Below are 7,129 nucleotides of genomic sequence, written 5' to 3'. Positions count from 1 at the left end.
TTAGGTGAGGGGCTGATGGCTGTTTTCAGACTGACCAAGCCCCCTGGCAACTGAAGCTCCCAGCCTTTCCTTTTTTTGTTTTTGTTTTTATTTGCTCCAGTTCCGTGGCCATGGTGACTGGAAGCAGGACCTGGGGTTTATTTACCTTCTATAATTGAACCTTTGTTGCCTTGAGAGGAGGCAGCAGCCACCGGGACGCTTGGCTTCTTCCATCGCAGGGGCAAGCAAGCCTCCTGCTCACTCCAGCTCCATGACCACGGCCTACTGAAAGCAGGTATCTGGGGTTTATTTACCTTCTATAATTGAAACTTTGTTGCTTTTGAGTGGAGCTCAGAGCCGGCAGCAGGCTGGCTTTCTCCATCACTGGAGCAAGCAAGCCTCCTGCTCGCTCCAGCTCCGTGGCTGCCAGCTGCCATCTTGGTTGGGTTAATTTGCATATAGTCGCTCTGATTGTCTTGTGGGTGTGGCTTAAGGTGTAGCAAAAGTACGGTCAATTTGCATGTTTGTCTATTAGGTAAGATAATAAATTATCTTTCATTCAGTGGAATTAATCTTTTTTTTGCTAATTAGTATCACTCCTTAGAAATTATATTTATTCAAGAATTGCTTCTTAATACTTAAACTCAATAATCTTACTTATTTTAAGAGGAAATTGTGTGGATAAGCTAGGCCTAGTATTTAATTACTTTGTGTTTCCAGAAGTGCATTGAATCCATACTGATCTGTTTGGTTTAGAAAATCAAATATATATTGTTTTTATCTTTTGACAGTCATTGTATGTTCACTTCAACTTTCTGAATAAAATGTCATGGGTCATAATGGTACATGGTAAAGCAAGTAGAGATAACTCTGGAGACTTTCTTAAGCATTAATGAAGTTTCAAGTTTTTATGGTATCAAACATTTTAAAAAGTATACCCAGAGACACTTTTGGTTTACTCAAATTTGAAATAGCTGTGTATGTCAGTTGAAAGTTGAAAACTATTCATATAGAGACCTCTGAAGAGAAACTCTCAAGTGGTAGGTTAAACTGAAACTGTTATACACTTTTAGTCAAATTTATGCACTGACTGAAATCACTAATGAGTTTTGAGTGTTTAATACACTAAGAGTTTTTGACATCCCTTTTATTGGTGTAGTGTAAGTTTCATAGTTAAATAGCTTAGCTCAAATTTTTCTTCATTCCTCATGTCTAAGATAAGAAGGAAAATGACTAAAGGTACTTCTACTTGATCTGAAATAGCTATGCATTTATTTTTGTACCCAGACAGTGAGCAATCTACAGTCTCAAATAAGAACATAATGTTTACAGTAGGCTTTGAAAGTTTTTATCCTCCTGAGCTCCAGTGGTATATCTTTATTGCTTAGTATTACTGAGAATGTGAGTTACAAAATTTTATTAAAATAATGACTGATATTACTATTAAAATTAAACAATAAAATTGAAAAGAATATTTCTTAAGAGGACAGATACCCATATCCACAGTGATTTTAGGAATTATTGACTTAAAAAAATCCTTGGGGTCCAGAAATGACAGAGTTTTATTTTATACCCATGCAATCTCTGTGCCTCTTAAAAATAGTTCTATCTTCCTAGACTTAAAATAAACCCTACTTCGCCCTCTATTTCAATCTTTGTCATCAGTGCATTAGCCTAGGCCAGTGGTCGGCAAACTGCGGCTCACGAGCCGCATGCGGCTCTTTGGCCCCTTGAGTGTGGCTCTTCCACAAAATACCATGTGCGGGCGCACACGTACAGTGTGATTGAAACTTCGTGGCCCATGCGCAGAAGTCGGTATTTTGTTGAAGAGCCACACTCAAGGGGCCAAAGAGCTGCATGTGGCTCGCGAGCCGCAGTTTGCCGACCACTGGCCTAGGCTCATCTGCTTGGTCACTTAGAACATTTACCATGTATCTCAGCATGGCTCTTTTTGTTTTATTCTCATTGATGGCAAATAGTTTTTTATCACTCTCTTCCTCCTGTAGATTAAGTGTCCTTACTTTGTATTTAAAAATTTTAACTATGGTCACTAGGACTTGACTCATTCTCTTTGTGTTTCCTAAACCTGAGTTTGACTAGTTGTGATATCTATATATATAAAAGCCTAAGCGACCGGCCAACCAGCTGACCAGCCGACTGCTTGGTAGCTATGGCATGCAATAACCACCAGGGGGCAGATGCTCAACACAGGAGCTGCTGAGCGACAGCAACTTTGCAGAGTGCGCTCTCGTACTCCAGGACCCATCAAGGGATGTTGGACTGCAGGTTTCAGCCCGATCCCTGCAGGCCAGGCAGAGGGACCCCACCTGCCAGAGGGACCCAGCTCACTCTGCAGATGCCCTCTGGGCCCTGGCACTGCCCCAGGCATGACTGGCCGGGGAGGGACCGCAGGAGGTTGGCTCCAGGGCATTTCTGGCTTGTCTCACCCAGTCCCGTCCCACCAGCCACCTTCTAATTAATTTCCTTTCAATGTGCATGAATACGTGCACCGGGGCACTAGTTGATTTATAATAAGAAATACATATTTTGTATTTGACCAATTCTCTGCATAGAGTTCCTAAAACCCTTGGAATTTCTTAAGTTATGAGAATGATAAGGTGTCTTTTAATGATAAGGTAACTTTTAGAAAGCTTATATGTAACCTAGGATTGGGGGACTTGTTGCCATGAGACCCAACCATGTGATTAGAAGGATGGAACTTTTAGTCCCACCCCTCAACTTCCAATTAAGGGAAAAAGACGCTGAAGATCAAGTACAAGCACTAATGACCAATGACTTAATCAATCATTCCTACTTAATGAAACCTCCACAACAAATCAAAGGACAGGATGTGGAGCACTTCAGAGTTGGTGAACGAATGGAGGTTGGTATGCTCAGAGGACATGGTAGCCTGATCTCCTTTCCACATACTTTACCCTACAGAGCTTTTCCATCTGGCTAACTGCTCTCTCTAGGGAGTATCAGAACTGAGTTGAATTGTAGGACACCCAGCTGGTGTCCAAGAATTGCTTGGTGGTGAGGGGGTAAAAACCCATGTTAGAATTAGTATTGGAATCATCCTTACTAGTCCCATCACTGAAGCCCCTTTCATCTCCTTTCATCTCCGTCTATCACCTTTCCTAATAAGTTTCAAAGTCTATGTCCTGTAAAGAGGAGCTCTTTCTCACCACTTAGCATTTATCTATACTAATAAAAGGGTAATATGCTAATTAGACCAGATAGATCAGACATCTTCTGGAAGTCCTTCCAGACATCATTCCGGAAAAAGCTATTGTGGCTGGGCTGAGGCAAAGGCAATTAGGGGCAATCAGGCAGGTAGGCAGAGGCGGTTAGGAGTGATCAGGCAGGCAGGCAGAGTGGTTTGCAGTAATTAGGCAGGCAGGCAAGTGAGTGGTTAAGAGCCAGCAGTCCCGGATTGCAAGAGGGAATGTCTGACTGCCTGTGGGATCGGGCCTAAACAGCAGTCGGACATCCCCCAAGGGGTCCTAGATTGGAGAGGGTGCAGGCCAGGCTGAGGGACTCCCTCCCCCCCCCCATGCACAAATTTCCTGCACCTGGCCTCTAGTACATAAATATATAGAGAGTGTCCAATGTTTTTGCAAAGTATTGGCTAGAGATGTATAATTACTAATGGGGAAGTGGGGGAAAGAAAGTGGATTAGATTTTCTGCATGCTCTTGAATTGCACAAAAGTTTTGTTCAAAAACTAGGAAGACACACAGAAGAGTATAAGGTGGTAAGGAACAAATGTCACTAGTCTCCAAAACCATCTTTGGTGAAATTTTATCTCCAGTAGAAAATTGTTTAATTAGAAGGAAAATAAAAACAAAAAACATCTCAAGTCTTCAAATGCTCACGTACCTTCCCTGGCTATGTTGTCACATACTGGTGGCTTAATATTTAATACAGGGCAACGAGGCCTGGCCTGAGCCTCTGGGGTCCTGAGTTCTGAGTTCCACAGAATCGAAGCAGGAATGTTGCCTAATCTGCTGTGTCGTTGCTTTGTCACTGACTGATGATCGTTCTTTCATACTGAAGATGCAAAACTCGTCTCCTGTTCTAGGTAACATGAGATATGTTTTCCTCTGGCTGAACGTTACCTCTTGGAGTAAGAAATACCCATTATGATGGTCTGAACCCTGACTAAACCCTGACATATTGCATATGTCATTGGAACAATATCTATCATTAATTGTAACAAAAGCAACTGTGATCCAGATGCAGCTGGAAAAGCTCTTCCTCTTAAGAACTAGGTAAGGAAGAGCTGGAAGCTGCATCTAAATCACAATTGCTTTTGTTAAAATTAATGATAGATTTTTTTAAGGACAAATAGGCTCTCCATTACAGTATTTTGAGAAGTTTACATTCTTAACTTTATTTCTGACTCCAAACTTTTGCTTATGCTAAATTATTTCAGTCTAAAAAATGGTCTTGTCATTATATATGCACTATACCTGGCTCATGCAGATAGGGTATCCTGCCTTATTAATTTTCTTAAGTTAAATGTGTTTGAGGGTAGGAGACTTTATTAAAATTTTGGGAAGATAAAGGAATTGATGTTTAAATGCCCTCCCAACCAAAAATAAAGTCAAAAGTTTATTTTTAGACATTTATGATGAGCAAAGGGAATAGGCATGAAACTAGCATCACAGTGCCTGGTTAGAACTGTGGCTTTACCATTACTATGAATTACCGTATGACCCTGGGAAGGTATTTCATATCTCTGGGCTTCAGTTTCCTCATGAGCAACATGAATGTGATAATCAGGCCCAACTCATAGGGTTTTTATGAGGGGAATTTTTCCATTACTTCATATAAATGGCTTAAAATAATTTAGCAGATAGAAAGTTTTCAATAACTATTACTAATTAATTAATTAAAGATATTTAAAGGCCTTTGACCATTTTCAAACTCATAATTACATGACTTGGTCTTTGTGCCTTCCTCTCTTCTCAGCATCTCCCTCTTCACTCTTCTACCAAGTTCCTATTTGTATTATTTTGTGATTCCTATTTTTATTATGTTTAATACAGAGTAGTTTCACCATCACTTTTGTGGCCTCAGCTATATACGACTAATAGCCTTGGGAGTTACTGCTCCAAGTGGCTTATCAAGGCATTTTCCTGTACTAGGACAAATTCCTCTTTAAGAAGAATTATGAAAGCTACTGACTTTACATACAAACATGTTTGTTGCTTCCTGAAATCCATACATACTGTGTGTATATGATGTTTTAATTTATGGAATGTATTTTGATCCAATTTAACTGCAGCTCTAAAGATGGTACTCCACTGTGTCTTCACACATTGATTATGAGAGACTGACGTTTGCTCAAGGTCACTTGCTGAGTAAGTGCAGGCAGGGATTTTAACTAGACTCCAAAGCTCAGGCTCCTTCTACTATACCTAGCCAGTTATTTGTGTGATCTCAGTTATCACAGCAATCTCAAGAGACTGACACTATTGTTATCACTTTTTACATTTAAGGAAACTGAGGCCTAAAAAGGTTGAGTAAATTGCCCAAGGTAATGTAGTCAGTAAAGATTAGAGCCCACATCAGACAGTCTGCCTTTTGCAAATCTACTTTTTTAACAATTATGCTATATTAACTCCCACCTTCAAATAAAGGGGTTCAGATAGACAAAGTAGGGGATCCAGATTAAATAGTTGGATGATTTGTTATAATGCAAGCTAGGTAGAGCCTCTGTTAAAAGAAAAAAAAATCCCCATAGGAATTTTACAGAATCCATCCAATGCTAGCAATGTAGTCAAACTTAGTTTATGAAATATTGAATGGAATACATATGAAGCATTTGCCTCTCCTAGCATTAGCCTTCCTGTTGGTTCATAAGATGCAAATGATTAACGTTAAAAACCAAGCGGAAGAAACTACTGATTTAGAGAGGAAAAATGTAAGAGCTCTACTCTAGAATGTTGCTATTGTAATGGAAGGAGGCCCCGAGGGACAAGATAGGTAGGCTTTTGACAAAAAATTGCAGCTGAAAATGGACCTCCATAAAAATAGTTTTTAAAAAAAGTTAAAGATCATTGTTGTGTGTGCTTGTTTTCTTAAGCTTCTCCTGCAGCAAACTCCCCTCCCCCGCATGTAGCTGGGGATCCCAAGCCTTTTGATGAAAGCACAGTATGTGAGGATCACCAGTTGGCATTCTCCAGTGGAGAGTAGCCTCACACAGGGGTGACCCTGTGATGCACGAAAGGCTATTTAATGCCCCGGCAAAGTGGTTCAGGGACCAATATTTTATTAAGCTTCGGGGATGAGAGTTGTGATCCTGCATCCCTGATTTAGAGCCACTTAGGGTTCCGACAGCTCCACCCTGGTGTTCTGGAGGAAAATATTCCTTCATGCTCTCTGCCTGATTGAAAGCGACGCCGCTTCCAATGTTCCGCCTGGGAGGTGGTTCAATCTCCAGAAATTGCCCGAGAAGCCTGTCCATCTGCTGGGGCGCCTGGCTTTCTGGAACAGACAAGGAGAGGCTTGGCTTTCAATCTGCATAACTTGAGGATTTTCTGTGTGTAACTTAAAATCTCCGCTTAATTCAAAATTAAAGAGGCACGCGCTGGCTTTTGTAGACACTGGGAAAATCCTTGTGACGAAGCACGCTCTAGACTTTCCTGATTTAATTTCCCCCGGGATGAAGTAAATATTTCTATTTGGTATTGGGCAGTCCACTCAAGCCATCTGCCTTTTTTTCAAAAAAGGTGTGTGCGACAGGGGGTGCGTGTGGGGACGGGGAAGGAAGGAGTAGACATCAGCTCAGTAAGTGAATTGCCCCGGGCGGACCCCAGCCGTTCGGTTCACTCCCCGGAGGTGAGTTTCCCCCTTGACGCCACCCCCAGCCCCTTCCTTCCTCCTTCGCTCCCGCCCTCTGACCCAAAGCCTGTGAGTATCCCACCCCCACTGCCCTGCCCCACTGCTCTCCATACGGGGGAGAAGGAGGCTGCGACACCACCGCCGAAAAGTCCCCGACGAGTGAGTCAACGCGACGCGAGTCCTGGGGAAAGAAAAGGGCAATTTGGTTTTCTGAACCGCGACCGGGCCGGGTGAGCAGCGAGCACGGAGAGGCTTCATCACGAGGGTTGCGCCACAGGGAAGCGGCGGTGCCGGGGCCC

Source organism: Myotis brandtii, unplaced genomic scaffold (genome assembly GCF_000412655.1).
Source record: "Myotis brandtii unplaced genomic scaffold, ASM41265v1 scaffold128, whole genome shotgun sequence".
Lineage (NCBI taxonomy): Eukaryota > Metazoa > Chordata > Mammalia > Chiroptera > Vespertilionidae > Myotis > Myotis brandtii.
The sequence above is the reverse complement of the archived record's forward strand: the minus strand, read 5'-3'. Positions refer to the sequence as shown.